The sequence below is a fragment of the Pinus tabuliformis genome, chromosome 6, assembly GCF_031772625.1.
Source record: "Pinus tabuliformis cultivar Carrire ecotype Pingquan chromosome 6, CPIR1, whole genome shotgun sequence".
NCBI classification, from domain to species: Eukaryota; Viridiplantae; Streptophyta; class Pinopsida; order Pinales; family Pinaceae; genus Pinus; species Pinus tabuliformis.
This window is the reverse complement of record NC_142292.1, coordinates 1,658,132,743-1,658,158,563: the sequence shown is the minus strand read 5'-3', so window position 1 is coordinate 1,658,158,563 and position 25,821 is coordinate 1,658,132,743.

The following is a 25,821-nucleotide window of genomic DNA, read 5'->3' as shown; positions in this document are numbered from 1 at the left end:
TGCTTTCGTGCTCAAAGCATCACAATCCTCTACCTCCTGCTTATAGATATTCTTCACCTGAATTCCTATCTTCTTTACCTGACCTGTGGCTATGTGTCAAAGGAATGCCTTTACTTTCAAGAAGATTGCATCACAACCTCTATCCTCAAGCATGGAAATGGATACAAAGTTCTTCTTCAGCCTAGGGAAATACACAACATTCTTCAAGGTGAGTGGAGCCCCATGCTCCCTCTGAAAAGTAAACATTCCCAATCCAGTAGAATTATACCTCCCACCATCACCCATATCGATATGCATATGGAGATCTTTCTCCTCCAAGTCACTGAATAAATCCTTGTCGCCAATCATGTTGAATGAAGCTCCACTATCTAAGTACCATACATTTCCCATCATTGATGACACCATGCATGCAATGAGGGAAAAGTCCAATTCAAATTGAGAGGCCAAAGCCTCATCCACCACTCCTCCTGAGGAATTCTTATTGGACTTCTTGAGTGGACAATTTGTAGCAAAATGACCCAGCTCATGAAAATGAAGCATTTCAATTTCGTCATGTCTTTCTTCTTGCCTCCATGACAAGAATTTGATTTGGAATGGGAATCTTTCCCTTCCCCTTCTTTGCCTTAATAGCTAAGGCATAGTTCTCTTCTTCATCAGTCTTTGATCGAGAGACATCCCTGGTGTTCCTCCTGCATCAAATTCGACCACCCAATCTAGCAGCTTCTCCCAACCATTGATAGAGTCCTGATAACTATGCCAACTCTTTGGAAGTCCCGGAAGAGCAAGACTGACCCTATCATCCTCAACAACCGTGATTCCAACACTTCCAATTTCATCACGACATTGAGTGAACTTGGTCAAGTATTTTGGAATAGTCTCGCCTTTCTCCATTTTGATTTTTTGAAGTTTGTGCCAATTTCCTTTGGTCACTACTGTTTGTCAATGCTTTCCACTTAGCATACAGAGTTTCCTTGCCATGGAGACTTGAGACAAAGCGGTCTCGAAATCCCTCAAGGATTATCCACCTCGCCTTCATCACACACTTCTTCCATTCGGCCAGATTCTTGCATCCGATGCTTCTAGCTTAAGAATGTCCTGATCAAAAAATTTGTTCAAGCCATTATCCTCCAGGACAACCTCCATTCTGTCCCTCTAGGCTATATAATTCGAGTTTCCTTCCAAGGCATATGAGCCGTAAACTGTAGAATGCCACTTGTCAATCCTGAAGTATGTATTGCAAATTCAAATTTCACATGTAATTCAAAACTAAAAACTTCAAAATCTCCTCTAGTATACTGTCTTCAGCTGATACCATGTAGAATTTCCTATAGATTCACAAGCTCATGCAATGTACTAAAGCACAGGACAAGAATCTACTTCTACTTTCAACCAACGGAAGCCAATAGATCGATGAAAACAATATGACCAAGAAGAAGATAAATCAATGGCACATAACATAATAAGTGTTCCTGGGGAAATCCACTGCTCAAAACCCCACCTATCTGTATTGCATTAAATCAGAAATATGAGTGAAAATACAAAGATTGTTCTCACTAGGACAATTCCGCACAAGTATACTCAACTCTCTACCTCACAAGCCGGGTCTTAGCCAACACTTAGCCAATTTCCATTGCCTTCCAAGCCCCTATTTCCTTGCACAATTCCTAGGATGAATAGATCTTGTTTAAAGGGAATTCATGCTTCCAAAACTGCACAATCCTAATTAGGTACTCTTCCATATTGCATGCATGATATTTACAACTCAGTAAATCATACGGCTGATAGTACACTGTCCCTGCATTATAGTCTCAATTGGGTCTTTCTCAGAACTGCCATGCATGAGTTTTCGATGAGAGAATATTCACTGAACTGGAGTAGCAGCTGTGGATGCACCTGTGCACTAACTGACTGTTAATCCTTTACTAGTTCAACAAACAATTAGAACTATTTTAACTGACTATAACTCAGTAAACCGAGCTATCTAATTACAACTCAATCTAAACTCATACTGGACCCCTAAAATCAGGGACAACACTTACATGACTTCCAAAAGACTTCCAAATCAAAATTCCTAAGCTAATAAGTTAATTAAACTTAATTAACTATTTACAAGTTGCTATGAGAATAGAATTTGATTTTAATTCACAGTTTAATTCAAGGACAAATTAAACTAGAATTTCTTGTTGTCATTTCTCAGCAAATGAATCTCAAAGACCGTGACGAAACACCAACACCCAAGCATGCAGAAAATGGGTCGACAAGAACAACACCAATGGGATGAGGTGAAATGGAATCAAAGATATACAATGTCGGCACCAAGCTGACCAAAGAAACTCTTAGCAAAGATGAGGCTTTAAGACCACAATGTAACAAAAACTCTGCCAAACCGCCCAAACAACTCATGCAAGTAAACCCACACCAAAAAAATGCAGCATAAGTAGAGGCACATCCAAAATGGCCATGTGAGTAGTGAATGACAATAGGGAAGGCCGTGCAACATCGCGAATAAGGAATATGGGAATGACACCACGAACTAGAGGGTAGAGGTGGCTCTGGTTCCCTAGTTGTCGAGCCCTCTACTCCCTCAATGTGGCCCCCTCTCAAAGGCTTCGACTTAAATCTAAGTTGTTTTGTTTTATAATAAATTAAGAAATTAGAATTAAAAGAAGATACATCCACTATGAATTTTTTATTTAATGTTAACCTAATGATTATTCTCGAATTCATTTTTAGATTTTCCATCTTTGTACTTTTTAAATAATCTCCTCATCCTTAATTAAATTTTGAATATAACTAATAGAAATCTTTGGAGAGGTGACTAGAGAATATGAGTTCATAGCGAGATTCAAGCTTATTTCATAAATATTGAAGTCTACTTTCAATTTCTTTAGTTTCCTACTTTGATGAATCATAACTTCTAATAACTATGTATTTTTAAATCTTTGAGTTTCAATTTAGATATTCATTAAGGAAAGAACGGAACTTACAAATCTTCTATCTGATGAAGACTCATTTTTTGGGCTCCACATACATTCAATGTCTCAGAACGAACATGGCTATCCACCCTTAACCAAAGCCTATAATTGAGCTTAATTCTCCACAAAAATATAACTCCTAATCTTAAAATATAGTATAACCTAGAGTGAAAAGAAGAAATGCTTATCATCTTTCAATCCAAAATACAACCTGCACTATGAAATTAAAGCAAAAGGTAAGCCACATAGCTAATTGAAAAGATCGTAAACGCACTTTTCTTGATACTTTGAGCCAAATAAATCCATAGAGCTCGACCAAGCCATTGAATTCAAGAAATCATGGTTATGCCACCTCTAAACCCAACCTCACATACCATTGGTTGAGTACTAGAACTAGAATGAAACTGAAAAATTAAAATTCGAGATTCATTACTCCAATCCATTCATTTAGGTTTATTATTGTTTACCGTGTACTTTTGAAATTGAGGAGGAAGTATTGTAAGTCAATATGGCTTTATTACTTATCCTATCATCATAAAGTCTACGTGCACCACTTGTCTTCCAGCTGAATTATCATGTTTAATCAATGTATTATGGTTCTAAATTTCATAGGAAGTGGGAGATGTATGGACTTCCCCCCTCCCCCCATTGATACTCAACATTCCAACTTCTAATCAAAGAATCACATTTTCCTTATGATTGGTTAGATTATTAAGGTTCATTCAAACTTGTTATTATTTTATGTATTTGAAAATACAATACCATTGCCTTAGCTTGATTGTTGGTGGATTTTTTGAACTCCCAACAAAAGCTTATTTCTTGATTTCCTTTAGGTTTGAAGACAATTGCTCCATATTTTTCACCCTTTGATTTCCTTTTGAGGTTCCATTAAAGAACAAAATGTGTTTCTTCTTCTTATATTTTCATCTCTAAAATAAAGTCTCATCCATCATTATTTACCACAAGTATGTTGTCCAAGGCCCACTGTAGAGTCGAAAAACTACTTTACCATGACAACCTTTTTGGTCATCTTTCCTCCTTTTTCCTATCCCTATCATCTAAATAAATGCAATAAATATGAGGTTTTGTTAAGGTAAGCACTTACATGTCCTTTTTTTCATATTTTCTCCATATACCTTATTGTTTTATTAAAGTTTGCATTCAACTACGAAATTGCCCTGATTTTGTAGTTAATTCACAGATTTGCAGCTACTTTCGTTATTGGCAACGTTCGAGTGCGCCAACTCAAACAAAGAATATATGAGTAGGTGAAGAATGATCCCCTCATAGATTTCTCCCTATTTACTCGAACCAATCCACACACTACAACACGGTCAACCATCACAGTCCACTGCAAGATAATATGCCAGTCTGAGTTTCACGAAATATTATCGATTTTCTTTTCCAAATAACAAATCGATGATTAAGAGATATGATTCCGTTTGAAAAGGATTGTAATGAAGATACTTACGCTTGAATTTCTTGTGCTGTTAATTAAGAAAACTTTATAAGAACAATGGCCTCTTTGTGTTAATTTGTTAACTTTTCCAATCATTTCAAAATTCCAACGAGGATAACATTAATTCGCACCGTATTGGTCATCAATGCACCGCCCCCGCATTCATCGGTTGGCGACTTGACAGCGGCGCTCTACCTCAATACGCGGTGACATCCACATGGGACCCGTGATTAGATGACCAGTTGCCGGTGGACGCCGGAATAGGGGCCATTTGAGTGCTCCATATCCGACGCCAGTGAGTGGAATATTGTTTAAGGCGATTTCAGTCTTTTATATCAAATTTTCAGATTATTATTATGAAATGAAATGATACTTTAAAATTTACGAATTAAAAATAGTTGATGAGTCAGTCAGTTTTTTGTTTTTCATTTTTTGCAACTTAATTTTTCCCGTTGACTTAATTTTTCAATAATTACCTTATTAAAAAATAATGCCAAAAAACTGATATTAATATTATTCCAAGAAACTTTTAGCTAAAAAATAATGCCAAAAAACTAATACTAATATTAAAAATATATCTAATTATTTATAAACCAAAAAACTAATGCTAACATTAAAAATATATCTAATTATTTATAAACCAAACATACCAAAAATATATATGATTTAGCAAAATTAAAATATCTCCTGTTAATCCAGTAAATCCCCTTGGGCTGCTATTTACTCAAGCCTCACAAGTTGAGGGAAAAAACCGATAGCTGTCCTGGCATCTTTGACTTTGCTGTAAGAGGGACTTTTTAGATCCACTACTTTCTGTACCATAACGCGGAAACGTCAATTTTGTATGTAAAAATAATCTATGCGAACTTTTGTTTAAGATATTGAGATGTCAGCGTAACCGTGTATTGAAAGGTCGGTGTGATTCTAGGGAATCTTGGAGATTTGCAAAATTCTGTGTGTAAATTGTGTTCTAAATTTTACAGATAAAAATTATTATTTTGGAAAATTTAGGTTTTGTTTAAGATATGGAATTCGAAATGTCGAGATCTTTACGGTCTGCCTCTCGGTCAAGTTACTTTTTGAGGAGGGCGGGGGGCGCCGGTATAGGCATGCTTTTTTTCCCGGGGGGACGTTTTACTAGGGGTGGCGTCCGTTTTCAAGTTTTAACATTTTCACTTTTTAGTTATTTGTGTTTTTAATTGTTTCCGTTAAGTTAATGGCTGTAAAATGTTTTGAATAGTCTAAATTAATAATGGATAGTCTAAATTAATAATGGAAAGTTTGGAATTTTTTGGTTAATTTTATTTTAAAATTGGGTAGAGATTAGTTAAAATTATAAATTTGAGCTATGTAATTTATATAATTTAAATATTTACGATTTTTTAGGATGATAAATTTAGTAATACATTTTAAAATAATAGAAAATTATAATTTGGTCAAAAATTATATTATTAAATTAAGAAAAAAATGAGGTCAATGTTATTGCTAGAGTTTTACAGTTCTATCATCGAAAATTTATGGAAGCTCTTGAGATTGAAAGGAGGCCAAGCAATCTCAATAGAGATGCCCGTTGGAAGATCAGTAGTTGAGCTTCCTAGTCGTTTCTTTCCCTTCCTCCCCTCCCTCTTTTAATAGCTTGTTCTAAATTTCTTATAAAGAATTTTCCCCTTGTTATCCTTTAACCCCCGTTCTTTAGCGATAGTTCTTTGATCCTCTTTGGAAATCTTCCTTGATTTCTTATTTTTAAGAGATAATCCTTTTCATACTTTTCTTAGTAGATTAGATGATATAGTATAAGATATTTAAATAGCAAATTTATATTCCAAGTAGACGACTTTACTAATAAAGTTATATTAATTAGTTACACATCCTTTAATTAAATACTATTATTATAACACTATTATATTAATAATAATAATAATACAATAAATCCTTACAATTACTAATTTCCCTAGAACCATTAATATAAGTTCCTATTAGGTTAGGAATAAATTGATACCCTAACCATTAACAATAAGAATACTACTATTACTATAACTAATATTACTTTTAATATATGTTAAATATTAGTTTCATTTTCATGACTAATCTATATGATCTAGTATATATAATATAACAATAATTAATGTTAAATCCTTACATTTCCCTAATAGTATTGTTAACTCAAATATGGTTAACTTTTCACTTTAAATAACATATGATAGGTATTAAAATAATATTTGTTTTAGCAATATAATATTATATAATTAAACAACTTGAATAGTCAAATCTAGCCGTTCTTGGTCAATCTTAGCTGTTTATCCAGTCTAATCCAATATAGCCGTTTTTCAGTATAGTCGTTTTTCCTATTTAATATGCAGCCATGATCTGATTCTTCAACTTGTCGTGACTATGAACCACGCTGGTTGGTTCGAAATGCGTCGAGAAATGTATTATCATGTGATTTACGTCGAAAAACTTTTTCTCATAAAGTGAAATTGTCATTTTTAATTTAATTTTTTTTAAATACATATATTTAAAAAATATTTTTGCAATTAGTAATTACATATAATTATAACATTAAAAAGTTTTAAAAAATAAAATTATTTTAATATATATTGTTTTTTTTAATTAAAATATAAATATATTTATAATTTTTTTAACTGCTTTTTTTTTATAAATTTGGTAAAAGACTACATCTTCATCATGTCCAATATATCACCCTGACAGGAGTGCCTTAACAGAGCAAAACCAGTGGACATAATTTTTATAACATTTTACTTATTAAAAATCAAAATTTTATATCTTTAAAATATATATGTTTCTTTCATTATGATATTTTTCTTTCATTAATTTTTTTAAAACTAATTATTGCATAGAATTTCAAATATTTACATTATATCTAAGTGTTTTTTTGTCTATGGCCTTCCTCTTTTGAAACTAGACCAAAGAAAGAAGAGTATGGAGTAAGAATTAAAAACATGACTGGTATTCAATAAAAAAAGTGAATTAAAAACATCATTGGTATTCAATAAAAAAAAGTAGCCTTAAGAGTTCGCAAAGTCTAAGATAACTTTCTAAAATAACTAAACATATCAACAAATTTGGGGTGGAGACACCCCAAGAGAACAAGCATAATAATCTAGAAATTAAACCTAATAATTATAAGAGACCCTGTGCCTCATGAGGATAAGGAAATATCCAAGTTAATATGCTCTTTCTCGACCTTGCATGGTGGTTGAATTGGGGAGTTGGATGGTGATCCCATCTCCAATCTAGTGATCCAAACTTTGATATCCACTTGATGAAGGTAGTAATGTTTTCGCCCATGAGAATTGTTTGTGTCTAGTAGCAACAAAATGACTCTTGTTATAACATTTGAGTCTAGGACCTCCTATCTCTCCTAGAAAATTTCCTCTTTAGCAAGCCGTATTTCTTCTTGAATATCACAAGGAGTGTGTTCCTAGTATCCACAAGCTAAAGACTTGGCTCATAATCATGCTCTGCAGTTGCCCATTGTTCCATGTCCCCCCTCATCTATGATAACATGCAAACTAACGTGTCATAACAGTTGGAGGCAGTAAGACAATTGATGCTTAGTTGGTGCAGAGTTAAGAGATGGGGGAGTCTCCAATTGAAGAAGGTGGCTAGATAATATTGCCAAGAGGGTAGCACATATGTAGAAGATTGAACGGGCCCCTCCCTTTCTATAAAATCCACAAAATATGGAGGGAAAGCCAACAGAGAGATGTCAGACCCCATGCCCGAGATGTAGAGCTTCAGTTGAAGGACGTTGTTAGCATTGGGAGCACATCAGAGTGTGACCAAAAGATAAAAAACAAAGCTAGCAGGTTGCCAAAGAGGAAGAACATCACAAAGGTTTTGGATGTCGTCGACAACACTGTAATTAAGACTTGCCCAATACCCTCTACCACCTTCCTTAGTATGTGAGGCACAACAAATTCTAACTCACATGGTCATGGAGCACTAAAAAACCCCAATCTTATCAGCCCATGCTCCCATTATATTAACACCCCACCAAAATATTTTATTAAAATCTATATTATATAGAAATATTAAAATATTAAAAAATTTAGTATTACTACATAACATATAAAAAAATTAATTAAAATATTTATTATTTAAAAATATTTATATTTTATATTATTATTTTAAATAATAATAATAATAATAATAAAAATAAAATTTTCTTTTCTACCCATCAAACTACAAATATAGATATCAACATTATTAAATACAAATATCAACAATTTTTTATAACTACACAAATGTAATGAGCTTTTTTCCTCTTTTCACGAAACAAAATTGAATAAAATAAATAATGATCATCCTTTTCGTTCCTACACAAAAAAGTACACAAGGGAATAAAAACAATCGATAATAGGGTATGTATGACAATTATAATAAAGTACACAAGGGAATAAAAACAATCGATAATAGGGTATGTATGACAATTATAATAGTGTTTGCAATGTATTTAAAATAAAATTATAATGTTTGTTTTAAATATTTTTTAAAAAATTTAAAATTATAATGTATTTTATTTTATTTTATTTTTTTTCTGTGGAAAAAATGTAATTTTATTTATGTAAATATAGTATATATTTGAATAAAATCTGTTCAAATCTAAGTTGAGGTTATAAAGAGAGTCAAGTCTCTCAATAAAAGGCATATCTCTAAACAACATAATCTCAAAGGACCGAATAAAAAACCCAAAAAAGCTACTATATCTCTTATAGTTTTATGATAAAAATCAATAAATATTTAAAAAAAAAGTGGGCCAAAACCCAAAAATAGACAACAAAATTTCCATGAATCTAGCCTAGAAACTCATAGGCGAGCAGGAGTAGAGGTCGACAAACAAAGACAGGCGGCGACAAGTTACCACAACTAATGAAGCAAAGAACAATGCCACAACAAACAACTACAGACCCCGACCAAAGGAAACCCACAACAACACACTAGGCAACAATGACAACAATATGGAGAAACTTGCAGAGGAAAAGAGGCAATGACTAAAAACCCTAGCAAATGATGTAAAATTTCCTGTAGATTCACAAGCTAATGCAATGTACTAAAGCACAGGACAAGAATCTACTTCTACTTTCAACCAACACAAACCAATAGATCGATGAAAACAATATGAACAAGAAGAAGATAAATCAATGGCACATAACACAATAAGTTTTCCTGGGGAAAGCCATTGCTCAAAACCCCGCCTATCTGTATTGCATTAAATCATAAATATGAGTGATGATACAAAGGTTGTTCTCACTAGAAGAATTCTGCAAAAGTATATTCAACTCTCTACCTCACAAGCTTGCTCTTAGCCAACACTTAGCCAATTTCCACTGCGTGCCAAGCCCCTATTTCCTTGCACAATTCCTAGGATGAAAAACTAGATTTTTAGAGAGTTTGATACAACTCTGATTATCGTAGTAAATCACTGTTGGATCCATCTGTTGACCAAATAGACCAACCAGGATCTTCCTCATCCATATGGTCTCACATGCTTCCTGACTTGCAGCCATGTACTCTGCCTCTACCGAACTGAGTGCAACTGATCTCTGTTTCCTGCTGTACCAAGAAACTGTCGCTGACCCAATACTGAAAATCCCTCCTAATGTGCTTTTCCGGTTGGATGGACTCCCTACCCAATCTGCATCTGTGAAGCCTTGAAGCTTCACTCCCTCTGTCTATCTGTACCATAATCTGTACCTAGTAGTGCCCCTGAGGTATCTCAATACATGCTTTGTCGCCTTCCAATATAGCTTGGTAGGCCTAACCATCGCTTGACTAAGTTGGTTAACTGCATAGCATAAATCCATTTGTGTGTTCACCAAGTACATGAGTGAACCCACAAGCTGCCTGTAAACGGTAGCTTCCACTACCTCTCTTGAAGTAGCATCCTCATTCCTCCAGTTACTAGCTAGAGGAGTCTTCATAAGCTTGTAGCTTTCCATGTGGAACTTACTGAGTATCTCATTGGCATACTTTCCTTGAGACACAAACATCTCCCCATCACCCTGCGATACTTCCATGCCCAGAAAGTAATGCATGAGCCCCATGTCCTTCATCTCAAACTCTCTTGCAAGGTCCTCCTTGCAATATTTGATTAGTTGATCATCATATCAACATAAAGTACAATGATCAACAATTTACATTCCACCACTATGTGGTACGAGTTCGCATTTGCTTCACTCTTCATGAAGCCCAACTTGGTGAAGTAGCTATCTATCATGGTGTACCAAGCATGAGGTGTTTGGTTCAACCCATCAATGCTCTCTTGAGTCGGCACACATGTGACTCACAGTCGAAGGTTTCAAAACCTTTAGGTTGCTCTATGTACACCTCTTCCTCAATCGTTTCATTAAGGAATGTTGTCTTTACATCCATCTGAATGTATCTTCCAACCCATCTGCGCTGATAGTGCTAATATAGATCCGATCGACGAGTACCTTGCAACAAGAGCAAAGGTCTCATTATAGTCAATCCCCTCTACCTGTGGAAAGCCACGGGTCACAAATCTAGCGTTGTGCTTCTCCACACTACCATCTGCAGCTTGCTTTACCTTGTACATCTAACGAGAGATCACCACAGACTTATCCTCTGATCTTAGGATCACATCCCAAACATTGTTACAAACTATGGAGTCATACTCCTCCACCACGACATCAACCCAAACCGGCTATTGCACTACTTCCTCAAAGGAAGATGTCTTTATCACAATACATATTCTCATAAGAGCCATGTATCCAGTATACATGTAAGGTGACCTCCTCTGTCTATGTTGTGATGTGGGTGCTCCCACATTCTCTCTAGCACCCGACAACAAACTATCTGCCTCTTTGGTGTGCTTTCTCTCGTCTTTGGAATACTTTGCCTGAGTGGATGTCTCCAATCCCAGATCCTCTACATGTGGCTACTCCACATCAATCTGAGGCTCCTCAACCTTAGGAGCTAAAAGCTCCTCAACTACATGTAGTTGAAGCTCCCTCTCAAGGGAAACTTGCATGGCCTTCTCCTCATCGAATCTAACATCCCTGCGAACCACTGTCATCCTGTTGGTCGGAAAGTACACCCGATAGTTGTGAGGTGTATCAGTGTACCCCACAAATATCCCCAACTCTGTTGTCGGCTCAAGCTTTTTTTGTGCATCTTTGGTCACATGGCAATATACCGATGACCCAAAATTCCTGAAGTGACCAACATCTAGCCTCTTTCTGGAATAAGCCTTCTCTGGTGTCTTCATCCCAAGTATCTGATGCAGGTTATGGTTTCTGAACATAAACCATTTTGTTGCACGCCTCACCCCATAAGTGTAGTGGGAGACCCTGATCATGTAACATCGCCCTCGCTGCCCCTACTATGCTTTTGTTATTCCTCTCGGTCACCCTATTCTGTTGATTGTTATGGGGTGTCGTTAACTCCCGTTTAATCGCTTCCGCTGCACAGAAGTTCTTAAACTTGTTTGAGACATACTCACCACCATTATCACTCCATAGAGCTTTAACCTTCTTTTGTGACTCTTTCTTCACCAATGCTTGAAACTCACAAAACTTTGAGAAGGTTTGATCCTTTTTCTGCATAAAAGATATCCAACATTTTCGAGAAAAGTCATCAACAAATATAACATAATACTTGTGTTTAGCCATGGATGTTGTCGATAATGGTCCACACACGTCTGAATGGACTTGCTCTATAATAGCCTCTGCTCAATTGTCTTTGTTGTGAAAGGAAGACTTGGTGTATTTACCCAAAGTACACCCCTTTCATGTATCAACTTGCTCTAGTGTACCTTTGGGAAAATCGATGGATATCTGCTACATGATCTTCAAAGCCCCATGATGTACAGGACCCAATTTCCCGTGCCACAACTCGCCAACATCTCGGCTTTGCAAGATCTCTGCTTTCATGCTCAAAGCATCACAATCCTCTACCTCCCACTTATAGATATTCTTCACCTGAATTCCTATCTTCTTTACCTGACCTGTGGCTATGTGTCGAAGGAATGCCTTTCCTTTCGAGAAGATCGCATCACAACCTCTATCCTCAAGCATGGAAATGGATATAAAGTTCTTCTTCAGCCTAGGGAAATACACAACATTCTTCAAGGTGAGTGGAGCCCCATGCTCCCTCTGAAAAGTAACCGTTCCTAATCCAGTAGAATCATACCTCCCGTTGTCACCCATATCGATATGCATCTGGAGATCTTTCTCCTCCAAGTCACTGAATAAATCCTTGTCGCCAGTCATGTTGAATGAAGCTCCACTATCTAAGTACCATACATTTCCCATCATTGATGACACCATGCATGTAATGAGGGAAAACTCCAATTCAAATTGAGAGGCCAAAGCCTCATCCACCACTCCTCCTGAGGACTTCCTCTTGGACTTCTTGAGTGGACAATTTGTAGCAAAATGACCCAGCTCATGAAAATGAAGCATTTCACTTTCGTCATGTCTTTCTTCTTGCCTCCATGACAAGAATTTCATTTGGAATGGGAATCTTTCCTTTTCCCCTTCTTTGCCTTAATAGCTAAGGCATAGTTCTCTTCTTCATCAGTCTTTGATCGAGAGACATCCTTGGTGTTCCTCCTAATCTCCTCCTGCATCAAATTCGACCATAGTTGTTCCCAATCTAGCAGCTTCTCTCGACCACTGATAGAGTCCTGATAACTATTCCAACTCTTTGGGAGTCCTAGAAGAGCAAGACTGACCTTATCATCCTCGACAACCATGATTCCAACACTTCCAATTTCATCACGACATTGAGTGAACTTGGTCAAGTATTTTGGAATAGTCTCGCCTTTCTCCATTTTGATTTTTCGAAGTTTGTGCCAATTTCCTTTGGTCACTACTGTTCGGATACAAGTTTGTCAATGCTTTCCACTTAGCATACAGAGTTTCCTTACCATGGAGACTTGAGACAATGCGGTCTTGAACTCCCTCAAGGATTATCTGCCTCGCCTTCATCACACACTTCTTCCATTCGGCCGGATTTTGTGCATCCGATGCTGCTGGCTTAAGAATGTCTTGATCAAAAAATTCCTTCGAGCCGTTATCCTCCAGGACAGTCTCCATTCTGTCCCTCCAGGCTATATAATTCGAGTTTCCTTCCAAGGCATATGAGCCGCAAACTGTAGAATGCCACCTGTCGATCCTGAAGTATGTATTGCAAATTCAAATTTCACGTGTAACCCAAAACTAAAAACATCGAAATCTCCTCTAGTATACTGTCTTCAGCTGATACCATGTAGAATTTCCTATAGATTCACAAGCTCATGCAATGTACTAAAGCACAGGACAAGAATCTACTTCTACTTTCAACCAGCGGAATCCAATAGATCGATGAAAACAATATGAACAAGAAGAAGATAAATCAATGGCACATAACACACTAAGTGTTCTTGGGGAAATCCACTGCGCAAAACCCCACCTATCTGTATTGCATTAAATCAAAAATATGAGTGAAGATACAAAGATTGTTCTCACTAGAACAATTCCGCACAAGTATACTCAACTCTCTACCTCACAAGCCCGCTCTTAGCCAACACTTAGCCAATTTCCAATGCCTGCCAAGCCCCTATTTCCTTGCACAATTCCTAGGATGAATAACTCATGTTTAAACAGAATTCATGCTTCCAAAACTGCACAATCCTAGTTAGGTCCTCTTCCTAATTGCATGCATGATATTTACAACCCAGTAAATCATACAACTGATAGTACACTGTCCCTGCATTCTAGTCTCAACCGGGTCTTTCTCAAAACTGACATGCATGAGTTTTCGACGAGAGAATATTCACTGAACTGGAGTAGCACCTGTGGATGCACTCGTGCACTAACTGACTGTTAATCCTCTACTAGTTCAACAAACAATTAGAACTATTTGAACTAACTGTAACTCAGTAAACGGAGTTATCTAATTTCAACTCAATCTAAACTCATATTGGACCCCTAAAATAAGGGAGAACACTTACATGACTTCCAAAAGACTTCCAACTCAAAATTGCTAAGCTAATTAAGTTAATTAAACTTAATTAACTATTTACAAGATACTATGAGAATAGAATTCAATTTTAATTCACAGTTTAATTCAATGACAAATTAAACTAGAATTTCTTGTTGTCATTTCTCAAGAAATGAATCTCAAAGACCGTGAGGAAACACCAACACCCAAGCATGCAGAAAATGGGTCGAGAAGAACAACATTACTAAAAATGGGGGGTCCGCTTTCAGCACTTTTCTGACCCTTTAAAAATGAAAAGATGGTTGAGGCCTTGTCATTTCGAACTCATTAATGGATGCGAAACGTCGTTCGCCCAATATAAGTTTACCCTTTTTTCGGGCTGGGAGGCACTATTTATGAAAAAAGGTACTCCTTGGCTGAAATGGTCAAGCGGTTCTCTCAAGCATTGTTTTCTACCTTTTTGGGCTTGAGAGACACAAATGTACGAAAAGGGACCATGTGGAGTTTTCTTTTACGTGTCTTTTTCAAACTTTCTAAACATGAAAAAGGTACCGAGTTAAACCTTTGTCGGACTTGTTAAACTATTAAACGACATCGGATTTGTCACCATGACGAACACGAGCTTCTCCTTCTTAGGGCTCGTTAAACTTATTAGGTCGGATTCGTCCGAAGGATGAACTTACAGCGCAAGCATATGCTATCCCCTTCAAGCTTACGATTAAAAATGGGAAAAGTTAAATTGTATTGGTTCTTGAATTCTAAATAGGCTAATATTTTGATATGTCCATTAACAAAGTTTGCAAGGAATTATAAATGATGAAACAATTACTCTAATTTAACAAAAAAATCACAAACTACATGAACCTGTACTAAAAAATACAAATAATAAATAATCTTTTTAGACTTTTAACTACCTCACATGTCTAAATATTACAAACCAATAAAATTAAAAATCAAATCAAATCAAATTTATTTTTTCATAAAATTCAACCCATTTTAAACTTGATTGCCCAATCTCTTATAGTAATGTGATTGCCAAATTTCCTATAATAATGTAAAGGCACAAATTAATTATATTATAATACAAATTAAATAAATTATTTAAAATAATACCAGTTAAAACTATAACATAATTTTAAAATTTAATTTTGTAATTTATTTTATTTATTTGATACACGTGTTTTAAAATAAATTATTTCAACGTTTTATCTGATATTTCTTTTTTGAAATATATATTAATATATAAATCAATACCAAAATATAACTCAACATTATATACCATAAACAAAATACCAAAAGCAAACAAGATAATAAGCTTTTTAACTTTTCCAATCATTTCAAAATTCCAACGAGGATAACATTGCTTCGCACCGTATTGGTCATCAATGCACCGCCCCCGCATTCATCGGGTGGGGACTTGACAGCGGCGCTCTACCTCAATACGCGGTGACATCCACGTGGGACCCGTGATTAGATGACCAGTTGCCGGTGGACGCGGGAATAGGGGCCATTTTGAGTGCCCCATATCCGACGCCAGTGAGTGGAATCTTGTTTAAGGCGATTTGAGTGTTTAATATCAAAGTTTCAGATTAATATTATGAAATTAAATTAAATTTTAAAATTTATGAGACTAAAAATAGTTGATGATATTGTTTTTTTTTTACCAAGTATTTTGTAATTTAATTTTTTCCCATTCAAATTAATGATGAATTGATTCAACTTTTTAACAATTATCTCACTAAAAAACAATGACAAAATGTGATATTAACATTATTCCAAAAATCCCCTCGCCAAAATAACAATGCCAAATTAAAAATATATCTAATATCGAATTATTTATAAACCAAATATACCAAAATATATATAATTGAGCAAAAATTAAGATATCTTATATTAATCCAGTAAACCCCCTTGGGCTACCTATTTATTCAAGCCTCACAAGTTGAGGGAAAAAACCGATAGCTGCCATGGCATCTTTGACTTTGCTGTAAAAGTGCTCACAGCTCATTTCTGTCTTATGTATATAAAAGAGGGACTTTTTATATCCACTACTTTTTGTACCGTATCGCGGAAACGTCAATTTTGTATGTAAAAATAATTTATGCGAACTTTTGTTTATGATATTGAGATGTCAGCGTAACCGTCTATTGAGGGGTCGGCGTGATTGTAGGGAATCTTAGAGATTTTCAAAATTCTGTGTGTAAATTGTGTTCTAAATTTTAGAAATAAAAATTATTATTTTGGAAAATTTAGGTTTTGTTTAAGATATGGAATTTGAAATGTCGAGATTTTTACGGTCTGCCTCTCGGTCAAGTTACTTTTTGAGGAGGGCGGCGGGCGCCGGCATAGGCATAATTCTTTTTCCCGGGGAGACGTTTTACCAGGGGTGGCGTCCGTTTTCAAGTTTTAACATTTTTCACCTTTTAGTTATTTGTGTTTTTAATGGTTTCTGTTAAGTTAATGGCTGTAAAATGTTTTGAATGGTCTAATTTAATAATTGATAGTCTAAATTAATAATGGAAAGTTTGGAATTTTTTTGTTAATTTTATTTTAAAATTTGATAGAGATTAGTTAAAATTATAAATTTGGGTTATGTAATTTATATAATTTAAATATTTACAGTTTGTAGGATGATAAATTTAGTAATACATTTTAAAATAATGGAAAATTATAATTTGGTAAAAAATTATATTATTAAATTAAGAAAAAAAAATGAGGCCAATGTTATTGCTAGAGTTTCACAGTTCTATCATCGAAAATTTATGGAAGCCCTTGAGATTGAAAGGAGGCCAAACAATCTCAATAGAGATGCTCGTTGGAAGATCAGTAGTTGAGCTTCCTAGTCGTTTCTTCCCCTTCCTCCCTCCCTCTTTTAATAGCTTGTTCTAAATTTCTTATAAAGAATTTTCCCCTTGTTATCTTTTAACCCGCGTTCTTTAGGGATAGTTCTTTGATCCTCTTTGGAAATCTTCCTTGATTTCTTATTTTTAAAAGATAACCTTTTTCATACTTTTCTTCGTGGATTAGATTATGTAGTATAAGATATTTAAATAACAAATTTATATTCCAAGTAGACGACTTTACTAATAAAGTTATATTAATTAGTTACCCATCCTTTAATTAAATACTATTATTATAACACTATTATATTAATAATAATAATAATACAATAAATCCTTACAATTACTAGTTTCCCTAGAACCATTAATATAAGTTCCTATTAGGTTAGGAATAAATTGACACCCTAACCATTAACAATAAGAATACTACTATTACTATAACTAATATTACTTTTAATATATGTTAAATATTATTTCCCTTTTCATGACTAATCTATATTATCTAGTATATATAATATAACAATAATTAATGTTAAATCCTTACATTTACTAATATCCCTAGATCTATTAATACTTATTCCAATTAAATAGCCTTACTATTAAATTTATATTAATTAGTTACACAGACATTAATAATAAGATTAATACTATAACATTATTATAATAATAATATAATATTAATTATTATTAGTTATTATTAAATCCTTTCTATTACTAACAATTACTTTCCCTAGACATATTATTATAGGTTAATATTTCAAACAATTTTATTATAAATATTCCCTAATAGTCTTGTTAACTCAAATATGGTTAACTTTTCACTTTAACTAGCATATGATAGGTATTAAAATAATATTTGTTTTAGCAATATAATATTATATAATTAAACAACTTGAATAGTCAAATCTAGCCATTCTTGGTCAATCTTCACTGTTTATCGAGTTTGATCCAATATAGCCGTTTTCCAGTATAGTCATTTTTTTCAGTCAAACCTAGCCATTGGATGATTTGCTCTCCCTATTTAATATGCAGCCATGATTTGATTCTTCAACTTGTCCTGACGATGAACCACGCTAGTTGGTTCGAAACGCCTCGACAAATGTATTATTATGTGATTTACATCGATTTTTTTTTTTAATATATATTGTTTTTTTTAATTAAAATATAAATATATTTATAATTTTTTAACCGTTTTTTTTGTAAATTTGGTAAAGGACTACATCTTCATCATGTCCAATATATCACCCTGACAGGAGTGCCTTAACATAGCAAAACCCGTGGATATAAATTTGATAACATTTTACTTATTAAAAATCAAAATTTTATATCTTTAAAATATATATTTTTCTTTCATTATGATATTTTCCTTTCATTAATTTTTTTAAAACTAATTATTGCACAAAATTTCAAATATTTACATTATATCTAATTGTTTTTTTGTCTATGGCCTTCCTCTTTTGAAACTAGACCAAAGAAAGAAGAGCATGAAGTCTGAATTAGTAAAGAATTAAAAACATGACTGGTATTCAATAAAAAAAAAGTGAATTAAAAACATCACTGGTATTCAATAAAAAAAAGTAGCCTTAAGAGTTCGCAAAGTCTAAGATAACTTTCTAAAATAACTAAACATATCAACAAATTTGGGGTGGAGACACCCCAAGAGAACAAGCATAATAATCTAGAAATTAAACCTAATAATCAGAAGAGACCCTGTGCCTCATGAGTATAAGGAAATATCCAAGTTAATATGCTCTTTCTCGACCTTGCATGGTGGTTGAATTGGGGAGTTGGATGGTGATCCCATCTCCAATCTAGTGATCCAAACTTCGACATCCACTTGATGAAGGTAGTAATGTTTCCGCCCATGAGAATTGTTTGTGTCTAGTAGGAACAAAATGGCTCTTGTTATAACATTTGAGTCCAGGACCTCCTATCTCTCCTAGAAAATTTCCTCTTTAGCAAGTCGGATTTCTTCTTGAATATCACAAGGGGTGTGTTCCTAGTATCCACAAGCTGAAGACTTGGCTCAGAATCACGCTCTATAGTTGCCCATTGTTCCATGTCCCCCCTCATCTGTGATAACATGCAAACTAACGTGTCATAACAGTTGGAGGCAACAAGACAATTGATGCTTAGTTGGTGCAGAGCTAAGAGAAGGGGGAGTCTCCAATTGAAGAAGGTGGCTAGATAATATTGCCAAGAGGGCACATATGTAGAAGATTGAACGAGCCCCTCTCCTTCTATAAAATCTACAAAATATGGAGGGAAAGCCCACAGAGAGATGTCAGACCCCATGCCCGAGATGTAGAGCTTCAGTTGAAGGACGTTGTTAGCATTGGGAGCACATCAAGGTGTGACTGAAAGATAAAAAACAAAGCTAGCAGGTTGCCAAGGAGGAAGAACATCACAAAAGATTTGGATGTCATCGACAACATTGTAGTTAAGACTTGCCCAATACCCTCTACCACCTTCCTTGATATGCGAGGCACAACAAATTCTAACTCACATGGTCATGGAGCACTAAAAAACCCCAATCTTATCCGCCCATGCTCCCATTATATTAACACCCCACCAAAATATTTTATTAAAATCTATATTATAAAAAATATTAAAATTTTAAAAATTTTAATATTACTACATCACATATAAAAAAATTAATTGAAATATTTCTTATTTAATAATAATAATAATAATAATAATAATAATAAAATTTTCTTTTCTACCCATCAAACTACAAATATAGGTATCAACATTATTAAATACAAATATTGATAATAGGGTATGTATGAAAATTATAATAGTGTTTGCAATGTATTTAAAATAAATTTATAATGTTTGTTTTAAATATTTTTTTAAAAATTTAAAATTATAATGCATTTAAATTTAAGTTTTTTTTTGTTTTTCTGAGGAAAAAATGTAATTTTATTTATGTAAATATAGTATATATTTGAATAAAATCTGTTCAAATCTAAGTAGAGGTTATAAAGAAAGTCAAGTCTCTCAATAAAAGACATATCTCTAAACAACATAATCTCAAAGGATCAAATAAAAAAACCCAAAAAAGCTAATATATCTCTTATAGTTTTCTGATAAAAATCATAAAGTATTAAAAAAAAAACCCAAAAACAGACAACAAAATGTCCATGAATCTAGTCTAGAAACTCATAGGCGAGCAGGAGTAGAGGTTGACAAACAAAGACAGGCGGCGATAAGTTACCACAACTAATGAAGCAAAGAACAATGCCACGACAAACAACTACATACCCCGACCAAAGGAAACCCACAACAACACACCAGGCAACAATGACAACAATAGGGAGAAACTTGCAGAGGAAAAGAGGCGATGACTAAAAACCCTAGCAAATGATGTAGAATTTCCTGTAGATTCACAAGCTAATGCAGTGTACTAAAGCACAGGACAAGAATTTACTTCTACTTTCAACCAACAGAAACCAATAGATTGATGAAAACAATATGAACAAGAAGAAGATAAATCAATGGCACATAACACAATAAGTTTTCCTGGGGAAAGCCACTGCTCAAAACCCAGCTTATCTGTATTGCATTAAATCATAAATATGAGTGAAGATACAAAGCTTGTTCTCACTAGAAGAATTCCGCATAAGTACACTCAAATCTCTACCTCACAAGCCTGCTCTTAGCCAACACTTAGCCAATTTCCACTGTGTGCCAAACCCCTATTTCCTTGCACAATTCCTAGGATGAAAAACTAGATTTTCAGAGAGTTTGATACAACTCTAATTATCGCAGTAAATCACTGTTGGATCCATCTGTTGACCAAATATACCAACCAGGATCTTCCTCATCTATATGGCCTCACATGCTTCCTGACTTGCAGCCATGTACTTTGCCTCTGCCGAACTGAGTGCAACCGATCTCTGTTTCCTTCTGTACCAAGAAACTGTCGCTCACCCAACACTGAAAATCCCTCCTGATGTGATTTTTCGGTTGAATGGACTCCCTGCCCAATCTGTATCCGTGAAGCCTTGAAGCTTCACTCCCTCTATCTATCTGTACCATAATCCGTACTTAGTAGTTCCCCTGAAGTATCTCAATACATGCTTTGCCACCTTCCAATATAGCTTGGTAGGCCTAACCATCGCTTTACTAAGTAGGTTAACTTCATAGCATAAATCCATTCATGTGTTCACCAAGTACATGAGTGAACCCACAAGCTGCCTATAAATGGTAGCTTCCACTACCTCTCCCGAAGTAGCATCCTCATTCCTCCAATTACTAGCTAGAGGAGTCTCCATAAGCTTGTAGCTCTCCATGTGGAACCTACTGAGTATCTTGTTGGCATGCTTTCCTTGAGACACAAACATCTCCCCATCACCTTGCGATACTTCCATGCCTAGAAAGTAATGCATGAGCCCCATGTCCTTCATCTCAAACTCTCTTGCAAGGTCCTCCTTGCAATATTTGATTAGTTGATCATCATATCAACATAAAGTACAATGATCAACAACTTACCTTCCACCACTATGTGGTACAAGTTAGCATCTGCTTCACTCTTCATGAAGCCCAACCTGGTGAAGTAGCTATCTATCATGGTGTACCAAGCATGAGGTGTTTGGTTCAACCCATACAACGCTCTCTTGAGTCGGCACACATGCGACTCATAGTCGAAGGTTTCAAAACCTTTAGGCTACTCTATGTACACCTCTTCCTCAATCGTGTCATTAAGGAATGTTGTCTTTACATCCATATGATGTATCTTCCAACCCATCTGTGCTGATAGTGCTAATATAGATCTGATCAACGAGAACCTTGCAACAAGAGCAAAGGTCTCATTATAGTTAATCCCCTCTACCTGTGAAAAGCCACAGGCCACAAACCTAGCGTTATGATTTTCCACACTACCATCTGTAGCTTGATTTACCTTGTAAATCTAATGGGAGATCACCACAGACTTATCCTCCAGTCTTAGCATCACATCCCAAACATTGTTACAAACTATGGAGTCATACTCCTCCACCACGACATCAACCCAAACCGGCTACTGCACTACTTCCTCAAAGGAAGATAGCTTTATCACAACACATATTCTCATAAGAGCCATGTATCCAGTGTACATGTAAGGTGATCTCCTCTGTCTATATTATGATGTGGGTGCTCCCACATTCTCTCTAGCACCCGACAACAATCTATCTGCCTCTTTGGTGTGCTTTCTCCCATCTCTGGAAGACTCTGCCTGAGTGGATGTCTCCACTCCTAGATCCTCTACATGTGGCTGCTCCACATCAATTTGAGGCTCCTCAACCTTAGGAGCTAAAAGCTCCTCAACTGCATGTAGTTGAAGCTCCCTCTCAAGGGAAACTCACATGGCCTTCTCCTCATCGAATCTAACATCCCTGCGAACCACTGTCATCCTGTTGGTCGGAAAGTACATCCGATAGTTGTGAGGTGTATCAGTGTACCCCACAAATACCCCCAACACTGTTGTCGGCTCAAGCTTCTTTCGTGCATCTTTGGTCACATGGCAATATACCGATGACCCAAAATTCCTGAAGTGACCAACATCTAGCCTCTTTCTGGAATAAGCCTTCTTTGGTGTCTTCATCCCAAGTATCTGATGCGGGCTACGGTTCTTGAACATAAACTATTGTGTTGCATGCCTCAGCCCATAAGTGTAGTGGGAGACCCTGATCATGTAGCATTGCCCTCGCTGCCCCTACTATGCTTTTGTTATTCCTCTCGGTCACCCAATTCTGCTAAGGGTTATTTGGTGTCGTCAACTCCCATTTAATCGCTTCCGTTGCACAGAAGTTCTTAAACTCGTTTGAGACATACTCACCACCATTATCACTCCATAGAGCTTTAACCTTCTTTCGTGACTCTTTCTTCACCAATGCTTGAAACTCACAAAACTTTGAGAAGGTTTGATCCTTTTTCTGCATAAAAGATATCCAGCATTTTTGGGAAAAGTCATCAAAAAATATAGCATAATACTAGTGTTTAGCCGTGGATGTTGTCGATAATGGTCCACACACATCTGAATGGACTTGCTCTATAATAGCCTCTGCTCAACTATCTTTGTTGTGAAACGAAGACTTGGTGTATTTACCCAAAGTACACCCCTTTCATGTATCAACTTGCTTGAGTGTACCTTTGGGAAAATCGATGGATATCTGCTACATGATCTTCAAAGCCCCATGATGTACGGGAACCAATTTCCCATGCCACAACTCGCCAACATCTCGGCTCTGCAAGATCTCTGCTTTCGTGCTCAAAGGATCACAATCCTCTACCTCCAATTTATAGATATTCTTCACCTGAATTCCTATCTTCTTTACCTGACCCGTGGCTATGTGTCAAAGGAATTCCTTTCCTTTCGAGAAGATCGCATCACAACCTCTATCCTCAAGCATGGAAATGGATACAAAGTTCTTCTTCAGCCTAGGAAAATACACAACATTCTTCAAGGTGAGTGGAGCCCCATGCTCCCTCTGAAAAGTAATCATTCCCAATCCAGTAGAATTATACCTCCCATCGTCACCCAAATCGATATGCATATGGAGATCTTTCTCCTCCAAGTCACTGAATAAATCCTTGTCGCCAGTCATGTTGAATGAAGCTCCACTATCTAAGTACCATACATTTCCCATCATTGATGACACCATGCATGCAATGAGGGAAAAGTCCAATTCAAATTGAGAGGCCAAAGCCTCATCCACCACTCCTCTTGAGGACTTCTTCTTGGGCTTCTTGAGTGGAAAATTTGTAGCCAAATGACCCAGCTCATGAAAATGAAGCATTTCAATTTCGTCATGTATTTCTTCTTACCTCCATGACAAGAATTTGATTTGGAATGAGAATCTTTCCCTTTCCCCTTGTTTGCCTTAATAGCTAAGGCATAGTTCTCTTCTTCATTAGTCTTTGATCGAGAGACATCCTTGGTGTTCCTCTTGATCTCCTCCTGCATCAAATCCAACCACAATCGTTCCCAATCTAGCAGCTTCTCTCGACCATTGATAGAGTCCTGATAACTATGCCAACTCTTTGGGAGTCCCAGAAGAGCAAGACTAACCTTATCATCCTCGACAACCGTGATTCCAACACTTCCAATTTCATCACGACATTGAGTGAACTTGGTCAAGTATTTTGGAATAGTCTCGCCTTTCTCCATTTTGATTTTTCGAAGTTTGTGCAAATTTCCTTTGGTCACTACTGTTCAGATACAAGTTTTCCAATGCTTTCCACTTAGCATACAGAGTTTCCTTGCCATGGAGACTTGAGACAATGCGGTCTCAAAATCCCTTAAGGATTATCCACCTCGCCTTCATCACACACTTCTTCCATTCGGCCAGATTCTTGCATCCAATGCTTCTAGCTTAAGAATGTCCTGATCAAAAAATTCCTTCAAGCCATTATCCTCCAGGACATCCTCCATTCTGTCCCTCCAGGCTATATAATTCGAGTTTCCTTCCAAGGCATATAAGCCGCAAACTGTAGAATGCCACCTGTCAATCCTGAAGTATGTATTGCAAATTCAAATTTCACATGTAAACCAAAACTAAAAACTTTGAAATCTCATCTAGTATACTGTCTTCAGCTGATACCATGTAGAATTTCCTATAGATTCACAAGCTCATGCAATGTACTAAAGCACAGGATAATAATCTACTTCTACTTTCAACCAACGAATCCAATAGATCAATGAAAACAATATGAACAAGAAGAAGATAAATCAATGGCACATAACACAAAAAGTGTTCTTGGGGAAATCCACTGCTCAAAACCCCACCTATCTGTATTGCATTAAATCAAAAATATGAGTGAAGATACAAAGATTGTTCTCACTAGAACAATTCCGCACAAGTATACTCAACTCTCTACCTCACAAGCCCGCTCTTAGCCAAAACTTAGCCAATTTCCACTGCCTACCAAGCCCCTATTTCCTTGCACAATTCCTAGGATGAATAGCTCATGTTTAAAGGGAATTCATGCTTCCAAAACTGCACAATCCTAATTAGGTCCTCTTCCTAATTGCATGCATGATATTTACAACTCAGTAAATCATACAACTGATAGTACACTGTCCCTGCATTCTAGTCTCAATTGGGTCTTTCTTAGAACTAACATGCATGAGTTTTCGATGAGAGAATATTCACTGAACTGCAGTAGCACCTGTGGATGCACCCGTGCACTAATTGACTGCTAATCCTCTACTAGTTCAACAAACAATTAGAACTATTTTAATTGACTATAACTCAATAAACCAAGTTATCTAATTACAACTCAATCTAAACTCATACTCGACCCCTAAAATCAGGGAGAACACTTACATGACTTCCAACTCAAAATTCCTAAGCTAATTAAGTTAATTAAACTTAATTAACTATTTACAAGTTGTTATGAGAATAGAATTCAATTTTAATTCATAGTTTAATTCAAGGACAAATTAAACTAGAATTTCTTGTTGTCATTTCTCAAAAAATGAATCTCAAAGACCGTGACGAAACACCAACACCCAAGCATGCAGAAAATGGGTCGACAAGAACAACACCAATGGGATGAGGTGAAAATGGAATCAAAGATATACAATGTCAGCACC